The sequence below is a fragment of the Homarus americanus genome, unplaced genomic scaffold (genome assembly GCF_018991925.1).
Source record: "Homarus americanus isolate GMGI-L3 unplaced genomic scaffold, GMGI_Hamer_2.0 scaffold11628, whole genome shotgun sequence".
Lineage (NCBI taxonomy): Eukaryota > Metazoa > Arthropoda > Malacostraca > Decapoda > Nephropidae > Homarus > Homarus americanus.
The window spans coordinates 147,452-153,451 of NW_024754732.1; positions in this window are offsets into that span (position 1 = coordinate 147,452).

Consider the following 6,000-nt stretch of genomic DNA (forward strand, 5'->3'; position numbering starts at 1 on the left):
TGGGTTCATACAAAGGAGTGTTAGTTACAAGACTAGCGAGGTCATCTTAAAATTATATCTAGAGCTTGTGAGACCTCACCTGGATTACGCAGTTCAGTTCTGGTCACCGTATTACAGAATGGATATAGAATCATTGGAAAGAATCCAGAGGAGAATGACAAGACTAATCCCGGGCATTAGGAACCTTGAATACAGAGACAGGTTAAAGCATCTTAATTTGCACTCCCTCGAGAGACGTAGAGTGAGGGGCGACATGATAGAGGTGTATAAATGGAAGTCAGGGTTAAACAAAGGGGACATTAGGAAGGTACTCAAACTATCCAACCAGGAGCGAACTCGTAACAATGGTTTTAAATTAGTCAAATTTAGATTTCGGCATGAAATAGGTAAACACTGGTTTGGAAACAGAGTAGTGGATGAATGGAACAAGTTATCAAATATCATCATTAACTCGAATACGCTGGATAGTTTCAAACATAGGTTGGATGCTTATATGAGCAATAGGGGTTGGGTATAAACGGGACTGCCCAGTATGGGTCAATAGGCCCGCTGCAGTTTCCTCTATTCTTATGTTCTTATGTTATTATATATATATATATATATATATATATATATATATATATATATATATATATATATATATATATATATATATATATACACTATATGTTAGATACACACACACACACACAACGTAAACACATAGGAAAAGTGCAAAAGAGGGCATGTAAGATTATTCTCTCCCCTTCCTACTCTACATATCAAGAAGTGCTCAACACACTGACCCTCTCGGCTTTCTCTGACCATCACCGTGACCTCATCTGCAAATCGGATAAGTAGCTTCTGCACCATCTTCGACACCGGCTCCTACTTCCACCTGAGATTCCTCGTCCGCAAATTGTTGTTCGACACCACAGCCGCATCCAGCCCATACGAGCACGTATACTGATCGCTATAAGAACAGCCCAGTCCCAACCATTGCAAAAATTATCAACTCGTAATCAACCAGTGTATTCACTCCCAGTCAATCTTACCTTTTTGCACTGTCACTATGTTGAAATGCCCTGTAGTTTGAGCTTCTCCCCACCTGGTTATTACATATCATATTTGTATCATATATATATATTACTTGTATTTTATTTGTCAATCAAGTGACCCAGTCCCCAATTATATAACTGTATATTGTCAGCCTTCCGGCTGCCATGCTCTTTCAATAAACCTTTAATTATTATTATAATTTATTATTGCACACCAGGTAAGGATATCGAGTTGGTTTTTTGTCTCATAAACACATCCTCAAGATCATCCTCATCCTCCACCACGCCTCACACGCCCTGGAGTGCGCGGCAGAGTGCATCGATGACTGCGCAGCGTAAACGTGCGTGTCTCTGCGTACCATCACGTGGCTGCGGACGGCGGTGCGTAACGATTGATTGGTGTTATGGACCACAGAACCTTCGATGCGTAACAGATAACAGGTCACATGTAACAGGTAACAGATAAGAGCTAACAGGTCACAGGTAACAGCTAACAGGTAACAGGTAAGTCCCAGCTCTCTCTACCCGCACAGGTAAGGTAATAAGAGCATAGCGGAGGAGTAAGAGATAAAATACGAATAGACGGAGAGACGACGGATGAAGAGAGAAGGGGAAAAGAGAGATGTAAATTAGAGAGATAAAACTAAGAAGAGAGACAGATTATTAAAGAAAAGAGACGAAGAAAAACAGAGAGAAAAAGCCAGAGACGGAGAGACTGATTACGAAAGAGACCGAGAGAGAGAGAGTGAGTGAGACAGACAGACAGTAAAGAAATTCCCATGTTAAACACCTCACTTCCCCCCCCCCTCACCCTGGCTTGTCTTTTCACAGCATCACACGACAGCTGTTCCCTCGTGTCAACACAACAGGGGGCTCCTCACCTACGTACACCAGGAGTCAACATACACACTCCTACGTGCCTCCCACCTCCTTCTGTCAATAGAAAAGGAAAAGTGCTGGGTTTCTTTTCTCTCTCTAAGTATAACAATGAATAAGAGAGAGAGAGAGAGAGAGAGAGAGAGCTGTGAGATAGTCGTGGGAAGAGAGAGAGAGAGAGAATGTGATCACCCATGTTTTTCCCTCCTTACATCCGGTCACTCGATCATTGTCTGGTATGAGTGGTAATGCTTCCTCATATTGCCTGTTTAGTCGAGCACACAGGTTCGAGGTTTTGTTGCAAGGAATGTATGTATGTATGTATGTATGTATGTATGTATGTGTGTGTGTTTTCTTGGGTTTAATTTCTCTCTCTCTCTCTCTCTCCATACACACAAGGACCATCATCACAACACCACACGGATCATAGAACAACTGTATCACCTACTCAACGCATCACCAATGTCTTCCGCTTGATCGACCACCTGGCGTTAGAAAAACCGACTCCTCTTCGTTGACAACCATTAGATTCGCGCTAGTTCACCTACGAGTGTGGTGGTGGTGGTAGGGGGGGGGATGGTGGTAGGAGAGGGTGGTCTGCTGGGGGTGGTAGTGACAGTAGGGGAAGTAAAGGGAGGGGGGAGGGGCCACTTTCGCCGTCAGTAGTGTGTGAAGAGGTGCAATATCTAAGGTCAGGAAAACTAGTGACATCTGCCGGGAGTCTGACGATGGAAAGTTGTTGACTGGAGGAGGGGGTGATGGAGGAGGTGTGCCTTAGAGAGGGAGAGGGTGATGATTTCTCCAGAGGGATGAGAGAGAGAGAGAGAGAGAGAGAGAGAGAGAGAGAGAGAGAGAGAGTTACCAGACGTAAAAAAAAGATATATTGGCAGACAGACAGACAGACAGCGACAAAACAGACCCAGACAGACAGACAGACAGACAGAAACACAGATAGACAGAGAAAGTGTGAGAGAGAGAGATGGTAAAAACAGAGATTGGTAGAGAGCATAAGACAAATAGATAGCGATTCTGCAAATATGTATACACACACACACACACGTACACAAGCTTACCTAACGCGGGATTCACTGTGTATGTATGAACGTGTGTGTGTGTGTATATATGTGTGTGCGCGTGTTCATGTTTGTTTGTTTGTGTGTATTTGATGCTTCTCTCTGCTTTAGTGAACAGCGGTCCATAAGTCTGTGTGTTTTTCTCCCTCCGCGGGTGGGTTCATAGGGTGGGTTCAAGGGGTGGGTTCAGGAGGTGGGTTATGGGGTGGGTTCAAGAGGTGGGTTCAAGGGTGGGTTATGGGATGGGTTATTGGATGGGTTCAAGGGTGGATTCAGGAGGTGGGTTAAGGGGTGGGTTCAGGAGGTGGGTTATGGGGTGGGTTTATAGGGTGGGTTCAGGGGTTGGTTCATAGAGTGGGTTCGTGGGATGGGTTCGTGGGGTTAGGTTAGGTTAGAATAGTGTTCGTTTGATACTTAGCTTTCGTGTGGCTAAGCGTTCGTAAGGCGGATTAGTGTTTCGTGTGGCAGGTTTTAGCCGTGGGAACTAGAAGAAGGGGGGGGGAGGGGGAGTTAGCTACCGGTTGTGTTCTTTCGTTTGTGAATTATTTCCGGTTTGTGATATGGAACAGGATTTATGAGTTCTGTGGTAAATATTTCTCTCTCTCTCTCTAGATAATGATGACCCGTGAAAACCGTGGAGGGAGAGAGGGAGAGAGAGAGAGAGAGAGAGAGAGAGAGAGAGCAGACAAATGTAAACAAAGAAAACCAGAATATCACAAGCAATAAAAAAGCAAAAACAATAATACATCCTCTTAAAAATCCGGATTGATGACTGCCGAACGCTCTCCTCCCTCCCTCCCTCCCTCTGTCCCTCCCATGACCTTTAAGCAGTACTTCTCCACCCCATCCCCCCCCTCACACACACAAGGGGTTACGTCCTCTGATTACACACCCCCTACCCCCATCTCTACCCCCACCTCACCCCTCCCACTCCCTCACCTAACCCCCACCCCCCAATCTCCTTACCTGGACGTCAGTTCTGTGGTGTTCCGAGGTCTGTCTGCGTGGTTGTGGATTATTTTACCTTTTTTTTATTTAGATTCGTAAAGATTAGCCACTCGTTCGTGATTGGATGAGGTTTGGTTCCTTTTTTTATTCAGATTAGAAGAGATTAGACGTTTGTTCGTGATTGGATATTGTTTTAATCCTTTGATATTTAGATTAGAAGAATAGATTAGCCGTTCATCTATACTTACGAGCTTACAGGTGTGGATAGGTATTTTCTCAGAGGCAGATGTGTGGAATAAAGTCACATATATACCCCAGGAAGTTTATATATATGTTTCCTTCAATGTTTATACTCCAACAGCACTTCCTTGTTTCTTAGGTACATATCTGACTGGTTTTTGAGTCTTCAGGTGTGTTTTTAGGTGTTCGGGTGTGTGTGTGCGAGAGTCGTGACCCAAACACCTGTGTGGGTCAGTTATACTGTTCTCATTACTGCCCCCTGGTTACCTGTGTAGAAGTCCACCTTGTTTATAACTAGTAAAATGTCATTGTTTTCACCGTGGAGCCATTACCTCAAAAATATGTAAATTATGGAGACCAAATGCAAGTTTTTGTTGTCGATTCGTGAGCGGTGTTGAGTGAGTGACCCGCATGTGTGTGTGGTGGGAGAGGAAGGAGGTAGGGAAGGAGGGAAGGAGGGAGGAAGGAAGAGGGTGTTGACGTGACCTCTGGCTGTGACCTGTACACCTGTTCGTTTGTATACACCTGTAGGGTCATGTTTGAGACAGGTGTATATGTAGGTTATGCGGCAGTGATTTTGGGGTGTAAATATAGAGAGTAATTGGTGTATAGGTCTTGCTTCTGTGTCTCTCTCTCTCTCGGTCTCTCTCTCAGGTAGAACAATAATCCAACTACCTGGCGAAAACTAATTAACACACCTATTGTTTACATTTAGATCACCTGTGTCAAATGAAGTCCTTTCTTGTCGCCGGGAGAAAGTTCCATTGTCACTGACTTTCTACCTGTCACCTGAAGAATAGCCTCACGAGTGCTTTGGGAGGGAAAGTAGCCCCCTAGTGTTATTGGGAGGAAAAATAGCCCTGTAATGTTACTGGGCAGAAAAAATAGCCCAGTAGTGTTATTGGGAGGAAAAAATAGCCCCCTAGTGTTATTGGGAGGGGAAAATAGCCCCTAGTGTTATTTGGGGGGGAAATAGCCCCCCGAGTGTTATTGGGAGGGAAAATAGCCCCCGAGTGTTATTGGGAGGGAAAAATAGCCCCCTAGCTTATGTCACCTGATGATTAAGCACCTTAACGCTACCCTTTGTTAAAAAAAAGAACCCATGAAATCTTGAAGACATTTTACTAAACCTTACAATATATATGTAACCCACACACATAGCAAACACATAAATCACATAATCACATAAATGTCACATAATCACATAAAGATCACATAAGTCACATAAAGATCACATAAGTCACATAAAAGTCACATAAAAGTCACATAGACGTCACTGGGGCCCAATTGATCAAGTTACCTTAGGTTGGGGCCTATTAGGACAGGGGCCCAAGTGACCAAGAACTCTCACACTACTGGGTCTTGCTGTACCGAAGCACATTCAGGCTGAGACGAATGTGTGGACAGACGGCCTGTAGGGATGGACGGACTGACAGACAGACAGAGACATAATAACATAAGGAGTCTGCAATAGGCCGGTTGGCCTGTGCATGGCAGCTCCTGTCGAGAGTTACTACCACTCTCTATCATCCAAGAATCTATCTAGCCTCCTTTTGAAACTTTCCAGCGTTCCAGCACTTACTACAAAGTTGCTAAGCTTGTTCCACTCGTCCACCACCCTATTTGTGAACCAGTTCCTTCCCATCTCCCTCCTAAACCTAAACTTATCCAACTTAAATCCGTTGCTCCGAGTCCTATCCTGCTCGGATATTATAAGAACTTTATCTACGTATATCCCCTTTATTGATTCCTTTCACCCACTTAAATACTTCTATCATATCTCCCCGCACTCTTCGTCTTTCTAGGGAATGCAAGTTTAGTTTCTT